The sequence below is a fragment of the Callospermophilus lateralis genome, chromosome 3, assembly GCF_048772815.1.
Source record: "Callospermophilus lateralis isolate mCalLat2 chromosome 3, mCalLat2.hap1, whole genome shotgun sequence".
NCBI classification, from domain to species: Eukaryota; Metazoa; Chordata; class Mammalia; order Rodentia; family Sciuridae; genus Callospermophilus; species Callospermophilus lateralis.
Window position 1 is genome coordinate 126,127,871 of NC_135307.1, and position 17,984 is coordinate 126,145,854.

Below are 17,984 nucleotides of genomic sequence, written 5' to 3' on the forward strand. Positions count from 1 at the left end.
ATAAGTTTTAATTTTATTCTGAAAGTTAAAAGACAAAAACTTTAAGAATATAATCACAAAAATATGTTAATATCATGTTTGCACATATAATATAAAATATGTGAATTGTGGCATCAGGAATGTAAAATATGTGCTGGGGAGAAGTAAAATTTTCGAGTTCTTATTTGTGTTTAAAATTAAGTTGTTATTAAATTTAACAGTGAACACTGATTATAACATGTTTTAATATACAAGCCTCTTGGTAACCACAAAAAAAGATACCTAAAGAAAATATGCAAAAAGAGGAATTAAAAAAATTATTGTGAAAATACAATGAGATACAAAAGAAGAGAGATAAAGAGGAACAGAGAACTACAAGACTGACAGAAGATAATTAAAAACATGACTTATTATGTACTTTAATATCAATAATTATACAAAATTTAAATGGATTGAGCTTCCCAATCAAAAGTCGTAGTGTAGTTGAAGAATTAAAAAAAAACAAAATTCAAATACATGTTGTCTTCAAGAGATTAGATTTAAGGATAACAGACTGAAAATAAACAAGTGGTAAAAGATATTCCATGTAAATGATAAACAAAAGAGGCAAAGGTAGCAACTGTCATGGGAGAATGAAAAATATTGTATAATAATAAAATTCTCAGTTTTTCAGGAACCATAACATAGATAAGGGAACTACTGGGAGGTGGTGGAAGTTCTAAGGAGGTGGGGAATATTTGGAGTAAGTATGTTGCTGGGGGCATGCCCTTGGGGACTATATTTTCTCCTGTCCCATTTCTCTTTCCTTCTTTCTGTTTTCGTTTTCTCCCTCTCCTTCTCTTCCTCTCTCTTTTATTTTTGGCTCATGTTCTGAGCAAATTTCTTATATCATTCCCTTTAGCCATGACATTCTGCTTCACCTCAGACCCAAAGCAATGGACCCAGCTAACTACAAAATGGACTGAAGCCCTGAAACCATGAGCCATAATAAACCTTCCAACCTCCAAGTTGTTTTTGTAAAATTTTTGTCACAGTGACAAAATGGTGACTGTCACAAACAATGCCAAATATTGATGAAAATGAGAACATGAAGCAACATGTATTCTCATTCATCTCACTTGAAAAGACAGTTTGGTGACTTATTATGACATTAATTATGCTCTCACTATGTTACTCTTATCAGAAATTGTTATTCCTAAAGGAGTTACAAATTTATTTCCACACAAATATCTGCAGAAAAAATATATAGGAGTTTTATTCACAATTGCCAAACTTAGAAGTAACAAAGATATCCTTCAGTAGGTGAATGAAAAAAATAAATTTTAGTATCTCAAATAGTGGAATATCATTTGATGCTTACAATAAAATAATTTGAGGTTATAAAAATACATGGAGTAGTGGAAATGTGTATTAAAAGGTATTAGATATTTCTTTGTAGAGTTTGAGGATCGAAGGAATACTAGTGTACAAGTGTTAATTCCAAATGGCGTATTATTCATTGGAAATACAATGGGAAGAAGGATTCCTTGGCATCCTCCATTGTCTGAACCAGATTGAGGTGTCCCTCTATCACCTGTAGACCTTGATGCCATTGGCAGCCACCTCTTGAGATGTGTTATTGAATTACTGACTCTTACCAATGCAAAGTATTTAAAATTTCCTGTGATACTAAAAAAGTGAGTGATCACATATTGAGGACTGCTGGTCGTATTTGTTCAGATTGTATTTTTTATTTCATCTGATGGGTTTATAATCATTCAAAGGAAAATTGACAGGGTTTCTTTGGAAACCAAAGGTATGGGACCCTCCTTTTCATTTGGCCCTAACCAGAGACTCATGGTGTTTGGGTCCTAAAATGTGCTCAAGGACTTGAAAATTCCAAATAAACTTATATATGGGTTCTATTAGAACAACTGGCATTCAGAGGGATATAAGAAACTCACTGAATATACATGGGTTTTGCAGGAAATATAATAGGGAGGAGATGTTGACCAACATTCCTTTGTCAGGAATGAAGAGGATTGAGCAAAGCTCCTCTAGTAAACCTGTCTCTTGTGTCTTAAAACTGACAGCCATGCTATACACTTTTGATTGTCAGCCAACAGGGGCCTGTTTTTTTTTTGATAGAGACAGAGATGTTTCTAAATGGATTATAGAACTCTGGGGGGAAAAGTGATCAATTTATCAATCCATTTAACTTACCCTTCCAAAGAGGCCCCACATTGGGCATCAAAAGATGAAACTGGAGTTTTGAGACAGCACTTGATTCAGTGCTTCAGTTGGCAACAGGTGCAGAATGTATAAGCTGCAGGGCTTTGCAGCTGAGAAGTGTTGCAACCCTTAATGGTGGGCCATGTCCTCCAATCTTCTTTTAGGTTCTTTTCTCACGAATTCAAAGAATGAAATCCACAGATCAGGATGGGAGGGTGGTATAAGAGTAGAATTTACTGAAGTAGAAACAAGAACAGAACTCTTGAAGTGCAAGAGGGGACTTGGCAGGGGGCTTTGTCTATCCAAGTGTGCTGGCCTAGGAGGTTATATACTATTTGGTTCACTACTGTTGGTTCAAACTTATGCTAATTAGGGTTTAGAATTATACTAATGCTATTATTGGTCAATTCTCGAGTCCCAAGTTTCATTCAAGTCTGCCCCACTTCCATTTTCATGTGGCAGGTAAGGAAGTGAGAGGTTGAGGTTACTGTAGTAGGCATCATAAATATGTCCAGGACTGGCAGTGGAAGGATGACTGGTGGGTATGCCTTGGCTCATCTGAGTGTGGGCTCATGGTGCCTGCATGGTGTGCTCTATGTGGCCATGGACAGTGCTTGCCACCAGTGCTCTGACCCACCGGGGCCACCACTCCCCTAATCTACTGCTCTGCTGCACTTCTCAGTAGGGACAAATAATCTGGCTTTGCAGCTTGGCAGCTGGGGAGCCATGTCAGTATTTAGTAGTCTTGTTTGGTATCATTAACATCTATTCCTCCATATGGAATAAGGGAGGTCTTGGCAATGCATTGTACTAGGCCCTTAGGATATGTAAAGTTATGTTATCATAATTTATATTTTAATTATATGTGAAGCAAAACCTACCAGAATTCTGTAATATGAAGCTGACAAATCTTAGACAATAGCCCAACAGTTTATAATAAATGTAGATAGGGGGCCATTGGTTGGCTAGGGCATCCAGTACAGTGATGACTGCATGACTGCTGTAAGTTTGGCTTATTTTTTGACCCTTGGCACCTGTCCTTTCAGGATGTCCTGGCTAAATGAGAGAAAGCAGCAACATTCCACTGAGATCCATCAATTTTTTGGTGGTTTGGGATTGCCACTCAGACAGTTCAGGAGCTAACATTGATGATCATTCATGAGCCCCTAGGTAACCAAAGGGGTCAATTTTATGGCATCTTACAAGGGACTGAGAACAGAACTGGCTGCATAATTCTAGTGGTGTAGTATTCCAAAGGACTAGATTTGGCTCTCATCCATATGAATCTACCCATTAGTAGCTATGCTAATCTTTTTGGGGTACTGTTTACATGACCCAAAGCATAATGGAAATCTAGGCATGGTGTACTACAAGCTTGAGGTCTGAAAGTCTCTCCTTCCAGAAAAGCTAAAGTCTATGGCCAGATATTTTTGATTTAATGATGTATGGTATTTGAGGTAAATAGAATAAATTTATTGCTTCAGAACCTGTTGGGAAATTTATGATCATCATAGATGATCCAGAATGTGTGAGAATAGGTTACAAAAGCCTTTTCATTGAAGGGCAGTTGCAGGTGTTACATGTGTACTTTACATTTATACGTGTAAGTTACAATTTACATGTGTACTTTAATTGAGATAGACATTAATGCTGTTTACTGGAGAAGGTACCATTAAAGTGAGTATATATCTAGAATCATATATTTTATTTGAGGAGTATTGGTGTTAATTCTTCTTTGAAAGTCTTGTAGAACTCAGCTGAGAATCCATCTGGTCCTGGGCTTTTCTTGGTTGCTAGGCTTTTGATGGCATTTTATATTTCATTACTTGAAATTATTCTGTTTAAATCATGGATGACCTCCTCATTCAGTTTGCATAGGTCATATGTCTCTAGAAATTTGTTGATGACTTCAATATTTTCTATTTTTTTGGAATATAAATTTTCAAAATTGTTTTTAATTATCTTCTATATTATCTTCTATATTTCAGACATGTCTGTTGTGACATTTCTTTCTTCATTTGTATCTTATTAGTTTGAGTTTTCTGTCTTTTTCTATGCTTTAGCATGGTGAAGGGTTTATCTTTTTTATTATTATTAGTTGTTCAAAACATTTCAAAGCTCTTGACATATCATATTTCATATGTTTGATTCAAGCGGATTATGAACTCCCATTTTTACCCTGTATATAGATTGCAGAATCACATTGGTTGGGTTTATCTATTTTATTAATTTTTTCAAAGAACTGGGAAAGGGAGAGGGCGGGGGTTTAGCAAGAATGGTGGGATGTGATAGACATCTTCATACAAAGTACATGTATAAAGATATGAATTGGTGTCAACATACTTTATATACAACAAAAGATATGAAAAATTGTGCTGTATATGTGTAATAAGAATTGTAATGCATTCTGCTGTCATTTTTTTAAATCAATAAAAAAAGAACCAACTTTTTGTTTTGTCAGTTTTTTTCAATCGTTTCAATTTCATTGATTTCAGCTCTGATTTTAATTATTTCCTGTCTTAACTGCTTTTGATGTTGACTTGTTCTTTTTTTCTAAGGCTTTGAGATGTAGTGTTAGCTCATTTATTTGTTGACTTTTTATTCTGGATAGTAGAATAAATTCATCCTTGATTTATTCTACTATCCATTTCTCATTCAATAGTGTATTATTTAGTCTCCATTTGTTACAGTAGCTTGTATCTTTTATTTTATTATTGATTTCTAATTTTATTCCATTGAGGTCTGTTACAATGCAGGATATTATCTCTGTTTTTCTGTTTGTTTTAATTTACTAAGAATTGCTTTGTCATTTAAGATATGGTCTATTTTAGAGAAGGAATCATATGCTGCTGAGAAGAAAGTATATTCACTCATTAATGGATAAAATATTACGTGTGTGTGTGTGTGTGTGTGTGTGTATATATATATATATATATATATATATATATATATATTCTAAATTATTGATTGTATTATTTAGTTCTATGGTTTTCTTATTAATTTTTGTTTGGAAGATCTGTCCAATAGTGAGAGAGATGTGTTAAAGTCACCCAGTATTATTGTGTTGTGGTTTATTTGACTCTTGAAATTGAGAAGGGTTTGTTTGATGAACATACATGCAGTGGCAGCAGTGGTGATTCCAGCTGTAAGGAAGCAGCACCCAAAAAGATCATCAGGCAACCTCAGAGTGCCATCAGAGGCTTCAGAGGCTGCAGTGATGGTTGTAGTGGTGCAGGTGGCTGCTGATTGGACAAGAGACTTCCTTTTGTCAGCCACAGAGACCTTGGAGGGAGCATTGGAGGCAATGGCAGCCTTGCCCAGAGAAAAGACCCCCAGGCATGTCAGCCTGCATCTGTGGCAGCCTATTAATGAATTTTATGTAATAAGTTTTATTACTTTAAGGCCCTGTTGGGTCATATTCACTGTTTTAACATGTTTTATTCAATAGTTTGACTTCAGTTTCCTTGAGTTCTGTTTTATCAGACAGTATACAAATCCTAATGACTTAATGGAATTTTAATGTGTTATTGATTGCTTTAGTGCATCTGAGCTCACTGAAAAATATTAGCAAAATAGGTATTATGACATGGAAAATTTAGACAAGGCCACTGTTAAAGTGAGACATATTCTCCTTATGTTTAATATTTAGTTACTCTCCTGAGACTATTGAGGGTATCAAGTTAAATTTAGTCATATTCCCAGGTAAAATTCTAATTTGAGCCATGATATTGATTAATTCTGTGAAACTATGTTAATTGGTATATTTTAGCAAAATCTAATGTTGATTTAGAACCTATATTTTAGAGACATAAAAGCCATGCTGTGCTGTTTTTTCAGATATATCAATTTTAGTAAATTTTGTTATATACACATACTTTAAATTTAAATTTTAAAATACGAATTTTATATTCTTAATTGGGGTAAATTATGAAATTTTTAGATGTTGATGGACCTTTATTTATTTATTTATTTATTTATTTATTTATTTATATGTGGTGCTGAGAATTGAGCCCTATGCCTCACACATGCTAGGCAAGCACTCTACCACTGAGCCACAGCCTCAGCCTCTGAAAATTTATATATATATATATATATTTATTAACCTCCTCCTATATCTAAAAGCTTTTTAAAATTCTTTCAGTTTTCCTCTTACTCCTTGTTTAGGCTTTTATTGAACTGAACCAGAATTTTAGTTTCTGTCTCTGACTTTCAGAAGGAAGAAGAAAGAAAATAAGGAAGGAGGGAGGAGAGCAAGGGAGGGAAGAAAGGAAGGAGGGAAGGAGAAAGGGAGGGAAGGAAAGAAGAAAATTAGGAATGGTGATTATTGAGTCAGATGTGAAATAAAGTGGTCTCAGGGAGAGACTGCATCAATGAGACTCTCTCCTTGTTTAGGATTTAGCCATGGGTTTTAGTTTCCATATAGATATAATAAGTGGGAAAAAGGAAGAGTAGAAAGAAGTATCTTCTTTCTTTCCTTCCCTTTTCCCTCCCTTCCTCCCTCCTTCCCTTCCTTCTTTCCTTTCTTGTTTTCTCTGTTTGGAGTGGCTTGTATGTCTATGTGTATTCAGATTTCTCCCTTTTTTTGGCTTGCTGTTTGTCCACAGGCTACCCTGATTCCTTTCCTCTTATTTCCTATAGGTTTTTATCTGATAGACTCCTGGAGTGGCTTCTGGTATGCATATCAGTCTTCCTTTCTTTTGTATTCCAATTAATTGTATAGGGACAACTGGGGTCTATATCCAGGAGAATAATGATGACCTTTCTTTTTTTCAAAATCCTGTGTTCCAAGAATGAGGCCTTTTGTAGGCTGTTAATCAGGAATGCTTACAAAAGCCCATGAGCTTTGATTAGGTGTTTTCTAACCTTTTCTTAATTGGGCCATTTTTCAGAAGATTTTTTTTTTTTGTGGGGTGGGGGGTGGGGGGAGTTGAAGCCAAATTATTCTTTACTTTCAATATTTTTATCAAATACTGACACACAGGTTTAAGTATGGAATCTCTTATATTGCACTCTTTGGGGGGATAAATTGCAACAAAATAATCAACAACACAAGATGTTACATCTTGGAAAATACCTTTTACTGGCACCATGGTGTCTGAGATGGGACCACATGTGACTTGATACTCATGAAAACCTCAAATCCTCTCCCTCAATTGAAGACAGAAAGATATACAGGTAAGCATAAAGGAAAAAGCAACACAATGCATTTTACTAATTATCTGTGCTGCCTGATTCATTAATACACCTCATTCTATGGCACTTTGAGAAAACTTGGCACCTGGTTCCCCTCTGAGGAGAATAAATATGCTTATCCTAAGAAAATTATAAGGCCTTCCCTAAGCTAGTTGCACTGAAAGATTCTGTTGATTCTCCCAAAAAACCAAACTCTACTACCCCACTTTGTTTTTTCTCATATATTATTATTTTTATTATTCTACAGTTATACAACCACATCAGTGCTTGTTATCAGCTCAATTCACAGTAGCTAAGCTATAGATCCAATGAAAATATTATTATTTTGTTACCAGGAATTGAACTCAGGGGAGCATAACAATTGAGCCACATCCCCAGTATTTTCTAGGTTTTATCTTTATTTTTTTTGCACTTTTTATTTGTTCTTTTTTATATACTTGAGAGTAGACAGTGTTGTGACATTATGTGTGTGTGTGTGTATACATCCTTGCCAACATTTACTATATATATATATATATATACATATACCCACACATTCCCTTTTTTGGCTTGCTTTTTGTCCCTAGGCTGCCCTGATTCCTTTCCATTTATTTCCTATAGGTTTTTATTTGATAATCTCCTGGAGGTCTTAGTGGCTTCTGGTATGCATATCAGTCTTCCCTGTATATATGCACATACATACATACATAGAATATAACTTATTCTAATTAGGATCCAATTCTTTTGGTTGAATATGATGTGGAGTTACACTGGTCATGTATTAACATTTGAATTTAGGAAAATTATGTTCGATTCATTCTACTGTTCTCCCTATTCCCATTCTCATCTCTTTCCTTTTGTCTAATCCAATAAACGGTTACTCTTTTCTCCCACCTTGATATTTTGTTTAAGCACTAACATATCAGAGACAGAGAGATCATTCGGCTTTTGATTTTCTGGGATTGGCTTACTTCACTTAGCATGATAGTCTCCAGATTAATCAGAAAAAGCCATAATTTAATTCTTTATGGCTGAGAAATAAATAAATACACACACACACACACACACACACACACACACACACACACACCCCACATTTCTTTATGTATTTATCTGTTGAAGGGCACCTAAGTTGGTTCCATATAAGCATTTATATGGCTGCATCACTGAAGAATAATGAATTAAAGTCATTTGGGTATATACTGAGAAGTGGGATAACTGGCTCAAATGGTAGTTCTATTCCAAGTTTTCTGATGAATCTCCATGATGCTTTCCAGTGTGGTTGGACTTTGTATATTCTGAAGATTAATATTCTGAGGTGCCAGTGGTAAATATTTTCTCCCATTTTTTAGGCTCTCTGTTCACATTCTTGATTGTTCCCTTTGCTGTGAAGAAGGTTTTTGATTTGATACCATTGCATTTATCTATCTACCTATCTATCTATCTATCCATCTATCTATCTACCTACCTATCTTTTCATTTATTTATGTGTAGCAGGGATTGAACTCAGGGGCTCTTGGTCACTGAGCCACATCCCCAGCCCTATTTTGTATTTTATTTAGAGACAGGGTCTTGTTGAGTTGCTTAGCTCTTCTTGTTGCTAAGGCTGGCTTTGACCTTGTGACCCTCCTGCCTCAGCCTCTTGAGCCACTGGTATTATAGGTGTCTGCCACTGTGCCAGGCATACATTTATCAATTCTTGATTTTATTTCTTGCATTTTAGGAGCTTTACTGAGGAATTTGAATCCTAATCCAACATGATGGAGAGTTAGGCTTTCGTTTTCTTTTTCTAGGTGCAAGGTCTCTTATCTAAAGTGTAGGTCCTTTATCTACTTTGAGTTCAGTTTTGTGCAGGGTTGAAATAGAGGGGCTAACTTTCATTCTGCTGCATATGTATTTCCAGTTTTCCCAGCATCACTTACTGAAGAGGTTATCTTTTCTCCAGTGTAAAATTATTCCACATTTGTGTGTATGAGATAACTGTACTTATGTGGGCTCTTCTTTGTGTCTTCAATTCTGTAGCATTGCTCTTCATATCTCTTTTGGCAACAATGCCACGCTATTTTTGTTATTGCAGCTCCATAGTTCAACTTCAGGATTTGCATTGTGTTTCTTCCTGCTGTGTTTTTCTAGTTAATAATTGCTTTGAGTGTTCTGAACCTCTTATGATTCAAAATAAATTTTCTGACTGCTCTTTGTATTTATATGAAGACCATCACAGGAATCTTAATAGGAATTGAATTTAATTTGCATTGCACTTTTTGTAGTATGGCCATTTTGACAATATTAATTCTATCTACCCAAGAACCTGGGAGATCTTTCCACCTTCCAAGGTCTTCTTCAATTTCTTTCTTTAGTGGTCTGTAATTTCAATATAGAAACCTCTTCTGTTAGACTGATTCTCAATTATTTTATTTTTTGAGTTAATTGTGATTGGGATATTTTTTTTCTAATTTCTGCTTCAATTAATTTATTATTGATGTATAAAAATGTAGTTACACTATTGGTGTTAAGTTTATGTCCTGCTACTTTGAGGACTATTCTCATTTACTGCTAAGTGTGTATTTTTTTTCATCCCTGATTTCTTTTGTTATTCATTGGTACTATTTAGTCTCCAAGTATAATAGTAACTTTTATTTTTTATTTTATCATTGATCTCTAATTCATTCCATTATAATCAGATAAAATTCAAGTCATCATGTCTATTTTTGTATTTCTAAGAGGTTTTGTGGCTTAAGTCATGGTCTATTTTAGAGAAGGATCAGTGTGCTACTGAAAAGGAAGGATACTCATTCATGATGAATTAAATATTCTATGTGTCTTTTAAGTCTAAATTATTAATTTTATTTTTAGATCTATAGCTTCTTTATTTATTTTTTGTTTGGAGGATCTATCTAGGGTTGAGTGTGGCTTGTTAAAGTCATCTAGTATTATTATGTTGTATTCAATTTTATTCCTTGAAATTGAGAAGGGTTTGTTTGATGTACATAGATACATCATTGTTTGGGGCATAAATATTTATGATTATTAGGTCTTGTTGATGTATAATGCTCTTAAACAGTATAAAAATTTCTTCTTCATCCTTTCTGGTAAACTTTGGCTTTATGCCCACTTTATTTGATATGAGGATAGAAACAGTTGCTTGTTTATAAGATCTATGTGAATCATATAGATTTTCCCACCTTTCTACCTTCAGTCTGTGAATGTCTTTGCCTATAAGGTGAGTCTTTTGGATGTAACATACTATTGAGTCTTTTAAAATCCAATCTGCCATTCTATATTTTTTGACTGGTTGGTTTAGGCCATGCATTCAATGTTATCATTTCAAAATGATTTGTATTCACAGTTATTTTGATTTGTATCTAGTTTTAAAATTTGAATTAGTTTCTCCTTTGATGCACTATTCTAGTGTATTTCTTCCCTTTGCTGATTTTCACTTTTATTTTTCATTTTTTAAATTTTTTTCTTCATGAAATATTTTATTGAACTTGTTTTGTAGAGCAGAATTTTCAGTTTGATTTTTTAATGTTTGCTTATCATGGAAGGTTTTTATTTTGTCATCAATTCTCAAGTATAGTTTTGCTGTGTAAAGTATTCTTGGCTTTTATCTATTTTATTTTAGAGCTTGATATTTATTATTCCAAGACTTCCTAGCTTTTCAGGAAGATTAGAGAAATTGGTTATGATCCATGTTGATATTCTACTAAATTTAATCTTTCATTTTCTCTGGCAGTCTTAAAGGTTCTATCCTTATTCTATGTGTTAGGCATTTTCAAAAATGTACCTTGGTGTGGGTCTGTTGTAATTTTGTATATTTGGGGTCCTGTATGCTTCTTGTATTTGATTTTTCATTTTATTCTTAAGGCTTGGGAAATTTTCTAATATTATTTCATTGAAAAGATTGTGCATTACTTTGGTTTGTGTCTCTAAGCCTACATCTATCCTGATAAATCTATTTTTTTAAATTTATCCCATGTTTCTTGAAATTTCTGTTTATGGTCTCTTTAAATATTTATTTTTGTAGTTTGTGAGGATGGACTTAAGCCTGAGCCTAAGCAACTCTATGTTAAAAACTCCAGTTTGAAACCTGAAGTCTCACCAGGCACACCCATAGAGCCCTCCAGTATGGCCTCAAACAAGTTATTTCCCCTCACCCTGATAAACATAGTGAAGACTCTGTCAAGCTGTCCTGGCCTGATAAGAGGGAAATCTGAGAAGATCAGGATGGAGACACCAGACCAGATGTTTCTGACCCCAGGGTAAATGATGTCACTGAGAATTTGGGTGGTAGCTGATAAGGATTTAAAGGGAGAAATCAAAAGCCCCCAAATTTAGTATAAATAATATAGCAAATGAACAGGGATTCAGCCATTCAAAACAAGGATGCACTTGAGCTGGAGAGCCTGATAAGGACCTGATATCCCATCACTTGTCATTTCTGATCCTCTGCATGATCATTACTGTTCTCAAACTACTGACTCTTCTGGACCTTGGTGAGAGAAGCAACTTCTCCACACCTGGAAAAGCCTGCCTTGGTTCTGGACCTGATCACCATGGTCTGAGTGAATGTGCATCTGCTGGACATAAAGCCTAAGGCTTAAGATTTTTGAAATTATTCTGCAGAGGGAATGTCTGTCATTAGCCTACCATGATTAAGTGTGTTTTGCAGGACTTAGAATTAATCTAGAATTGTTTGCTGTGAATTGATTATGTCTATTGCAGTGCCTAGCATTAAGGATTGTTGATTTCTTGATTAAGATCCAATTGTATTGATTAATTTGAGTGAATAAAGCATTGAAAGGGGAAGAAGTGCGTGGACATTCTTTATTTCTCCCCTCGACTTCGTATGTTGTAATTTTGCCCTCTTGCTACATAGTTGTATATGGACAGAATACCTTTATTTCATTTGTTTATTTTTACATGGTGCTAAGGATCAAAACCAATGCCTCAGGCATGCTAGGTAAGTGCTCTGCCACTGAGCTACAGCCCCAGCTCTGTTCATGCTCTCTTAACATCTTTTCTTCATGTTCAAAAGTTTGCAAGACTCTGTATTTTGTCCTCTTTGCCTGAAACTCCGTCTTCCAAGTGGTCTAGTCTGCCAGTGATGCTTTCCATTGAATTTTTAATTTGGTTTATTCATCTCTTCATTTTGAGAATTTCTGCTAGATTTTTTTTCAGAATCTCTATCTCTTTATTGAAGTGACTTTGACTTCCTGTGTTTTCTCTCTGATTTCACCCCTTACATTATCTTTTAACTTGCAGATCAGTTGAACTATGAACATTCAAAACTTCTTCTGTGACATTTCTTCTACTGAGGTGTTTGTAGATTCTGTTATTAAAGCAACCTAGTTTGTTTGGGCCAATTTGTTCCTTTATTTTCATATTGTTCTGGTGTCTACCCATCTAAAAGTATGGATCTGAGGCCGTAGAGTTTCTGCCCTGTTGACTTACAGTGTTCCTGAAGTTTTCCAGTACCTCACAGTCTAGGAGGAGACAAATAATAACAACAATTGATGCAAACAGTACACAACATTAAATAGAATAGTTCCTGCTGTGCCATCTACAATGTTAATTTTCACAATAAACAAAAATGATGTGTTCAGTTATTGCCCACAGGAAAAACAGTAAGTTTGCAAATGGGTTTAAAATTTCAAATGGTGAACAGTGAGAGAATAGAAGTGTTGTAGAATGTAATAGTTATGAGAAAGGAGAGAAAATAGAAGTAAAAAGAAATGAAAGAGAGTGAAAGACAGAATTATAGAGTTTGTCTGTTAGTAGAAGAAAATAGAGAATAAAGGGAAAGAGATAGTGAGAGGGAAAAAATATATAAAGTAAAAAATTTTAAAGATTCATAAAAAATAATAGAATTTAAAACAAAAGTGGTATATACTAACCAAACATCCTAGTCCTCAAATACTAATCCATGAAAAATAATTGACTCCAAAAATGTTAGAAATGAGAAAAAGCACTTTCAAACACTTTTCTGGCCAAACTTCAAGTTTTAATATTTTTATATTGTGTTCCTGATTATCAGAATAAACCTTGCTAAAATCATTCAGTAATATCATGTCACTGCCTGAATGTTACACTGACTTGAAAATTTTCTGCCAGATTAATTTGTCCATCATCTTTAAATTCAGACTCACAAAAAGTCTCAGAACAGAACAAAATGTAGACAACTTCTTTGTAACATGAATGGCCTTTAGTCCAATTCTCATTAGAGTACCCACACATTCTTTATTGTTTTCATTTCTATCAGCATTCTTGTCTTCTGAGCTCCCACCATAATCACCCATTACGGTCTGCTTACACCATACCAAGGCTGTCGTTAGCTTGCATCTCCAAACTTTTCCAAACTTCTTCCATGACCAGTTTTAAAAATCTTATGAACCATGAAGTCATGTAATCACAGAAACAACCCCTATTCTGGTAGCAGTTTTTAAGTTATCTTTTCATTGTTGTGACCAAAATACCTACAAGAACAACTCAGAGGAGTAAAAGTTTATTTTTGTTCATGGTTTTAGAGGTTCAGTCTATGATTAACTGACTACAGTTCTCTGGGCCCAAGGGGAGATAGAGCAACATGATTGAAGTATATGAATGAAGAAGTCTGCTTGACTAATGGTGGCCAGGATGTAGAGACTGAGTAGGATGGACTAGAGACAAGATATATAATCCCCAAATTATACCTCCAGGCCCCACTGTCTCAAGCCATGTCTCACCAGCCTACATCTACCTCCCAGCAATCCATTCAAAGTATTAATCCATCAGATAAGTAATTCATTGATTATGTTGCACCTTTAATAATTTATTTCTCCTCTTGTATTAACTCAGGATGTTTAGGGGGATATCAAGAGCCATCTGAAGGCTATGGCGACACATTAGCAATGCAGCCTACTGAATACAAGAATCTGGTGTTTGGGAAATTCCAGTGGAAATTTACCCAGGCCATGACCATCCAGATAAATTGTGAGCCCTATTCAAGCTCTGCCTGGTCCCACACAGCACTGGAGATGGGGTGACCTGCTGCTGTAGCCTCATAGCCTCTCAGAGATGGGTGTGATCTGCCAAGATGCCAATCAACCTGTGTTGTAAAGCAAGACTCCATCCCTTAAATCTTATCTCTGCCTTTGAGAAACCCCCTTAAATAAACCACAGGAACCATTTTTTAATTTTACAGTTCCAACTCATTTGTGGACTGGATCTATCAGGTGCTCTACTTCTAACTCTGTGTCTTTTGTTATTCACTAATTATTTTTGGCTCATTTTATCTTGTAGCTTACACCATTCTGGGTAGAAAGAAGAACCCCCTGGCAAGGCACTGGCAAACTCCCCATAGGTGGATACCTCATATCCAAAACATAACAATAGTTAATACAGGTAGAAACCAGAAAAAAATTGAATCATAGGCAATTTAAATAAACTCTATCCTCAATAATATTTGATAGATGAGCAAGGACAAATTTCATTAGGAAAGTAAAACAAATACCTCTGTAATTTTTACTGATTTATTTTGTAATGTATCTGGATTGTACTGTAAAGGTAAAATTTCTAAGCTGTTTCTAAGCCACAAAGCCTGAGTTAAAGTGTAAAAGACTGGGCATTGTAAAGTTTCTAGGCTACAAGGCTTGGGTTAAAAAGTAAAAGACCAAGTATTGTTAAGTTCCCCTGCTACCCACAAAACCTGTAAACCCTGTAGCTGTTAGGACAATACCCGAATTGCCCAGTAAATATTTCCACTGACTCCCGGGTTGCCTAATAACTTGGGACTCTGTGTAATATGTCACATAGGCATTGTAGGACCTAAAACAATCAGTTTGAATGTGTACCCCGCTTAGGGGTGACCAATCACCCCTGCCCAATCTGTGCCCACCAATGAATGTACTAATCATGTCTCAGAGTTGTTGTTCAATTTTCCTGTGCCTCATGATGATTTGTTCTGATGTATGCAAAGCCCCCACTCCCTCCAAAAAGTGTACTTAAGCACTGCTTGACCTCTGCTCTGGGCTCTGGGCTGCTCTCCTTCTTGAGCGAGCCTGCCTGGAGCCTCAGCACGCTGAATCGGATCCTCAATAAACTCCTTCTTGCTTATTGCATAAAGTCAGTCTCTTGGTGGTCTCTTCCTCTGATGCTTCGCCAGACCCTTACAGTACCATGATATATGTGATATGGTACAATAGTGGTGTTGGCGACAACATTAAAGTACCCAGCTTAAATACTAATCTTAATATTATATTACAGTGCCTAGTTTAAATAATAGTATCTTAATATTACATTATAGCACCTGGGTGCTATATTAACATATTAATACTGATATTGAAAAGCAGATATATTTGAAAATGGAGGTAAAGCATCCTCAAGGTGTAATATGTATAAAAAAATCACCAGTCTGCGTAACAACTGAATCTAGCTAGCTAAACACCAGATAATTTCTGTGCTAAATATTTCTGCATAAGATTTTCTTAAAGGGGCTGGGAATGTGGCTCAATCGGTAGCGCACTCGCCTGGCATGCATGCGGCCCGGGCTCGATCCTCAGCACCACATACAGACAAAGATGTTGTGTCTGCCAAATACTAAAAAATAAATATTAAAATTCTCTTTCTCTCTCTTCCTCTTTCTCACTCTCTCTCATTCTTTCTTTAAAAAAAAAAGATTTTCTTAAAGTACAAATGGCAGGAGATCAAGGTTGGGAGAAGTAATCCAATCAGTACAACGATATGAAATGTATTTTAGAACTTTGTTAGAACAAACTTTTGAAAATAGAAGGTATCTGAAATAAAGGGCTTGCTAAGCTGTTACAAATGCTAGTCAAAAGTAAAAGGAGTGGTTCTGAGACAAAGTCTCTTAGCTATCATGGACAAATAGAATGGCCAGATAGAAGTTGGAAAAATGTCCAACTGACCTAATGAGCCAGGGGATTTTATAAAAAAATTAGGATAAGAAAACATAAATCACTCATATTAAACCTACACAGACTGTAGATGAAAAGGAGAAAACAAAATGAAGCAGTAAAGTCCTGGAATAGGATATTAGACATTAAAGAGAAGTTTTTGCTGCTTTTTTCTTTTTTTCTAAAAGCAGAATTTGATATTATCTTGATGGCTTAATTTTTAACCTAAAGGAAAGAAATTTGGAGAAGATTTCTTTTTCTTTATTCAGCTCAAAGTTATCATTTAAAATAAATTTCTCTAATCCTTCCCTTTATCCTCTTGTCTGTCACTTATTTTGTACATCCAAAAGTTCTTGTTACTTTTATAGGACAAATTAGTTGTTTATTTAAATTCTCCCACAACCAGCACTGACTTCTTCAAATATTAGATATGTTTACATTGGTACTATTGATATATCTTTTCTATAAATGCCACATCAATATAAATTCTCCAATAGATATGATCATATTGCTTTAAGGGGTCTGAGTGCAGAGGCCAGGGTTTGGGCTCTGAAATAATGAAACTTGTAGTATTGGACTGGTCCCCAAGATTCTGACACAGAGTGCCTAAAACCTTTATAATTTATGAAGTGATATGAGATAGAGGAATGTTTTCTTGTAATATTTGGTCTTTGACTCAAGTTCTTGACTCAAGTTTCCTGGGACTTTTGCAATTTAATGAGTGAAAGGAACATTTTATTTGTTCTGAGGCAACTATTGGTAAACTCCTAAATGGGGATAGGGAATCAGAATATCATGTCATAATTAATTAGTATCTTGGAAATTCAGCCCCACTCATTATTTGGAGAGTTGGAAGACATGCTGAGAATCAAACTGTTGACTATACTTGCTATACTTGCATGATGAAGCCTCAAAATATGGGGTTTCAGGAGCTTTTGGGTTGTCAAACAAGAATGTATTAACATGCTGTGAGTGTGTCAATGAGGATAGAAGCTCTTGCAGATGGGGCTTCAGTCTAAGTATCTCTTAGACTATTCATTTGTGTTATTTAAAATATTTTGTAATAAATAAGAAATGTTAAATTGTTGCCAGCTGGCTGGACTGGCTGGATGAGCTGGTTTCAAAGGAGCTGGCTGTATCAATAACTAAGAAAATGGTGAAGAAACCATGCAGCACACAAACATGGGTTTCTAAGATCAAGGGTGGGACTGCTCTGTGACCAAAATGGTCAGCTCCCCACTGGGCAGTGCTGGAAAAAAGTGTGCACCAGGATTCCTTTTATTTTATAGGGGACACACACACAAGGGAGGTTCAGTGGAGTGTTCTTTACCAGATAAGTCAAGCAATAGGGTTTTTTTTTGAGAGAGAGAGAGAGAGAGAGAGAGAGAGAGAGAGAGAATTTTGATATTTTATTTATTGTGTTTTAGTTTTTGGCAGACACATCTTTGTTTGTATGTGGTGCTGAGGATCGAACCCAGGCCCCACGCATGCCAGGTGAGCGTGCTACCGCTTGAGCCATATCCCCAGCCCCAAGCAATAGGGTTTTGAAGGTAAAGTATTGATTTTTAATGTCTTGTGGTGAGCAGATTGATTGACATCTTGGCAAGACAGACCCATCTCAGATGCTAAATGGGATCAGAGACAGAGGAGAGGAAAGGCACATTTACATCACAGAGTCCAATCAGTGCACAATGCCAGACCAGTCCCCTCATACACTTAAATATCCACAGC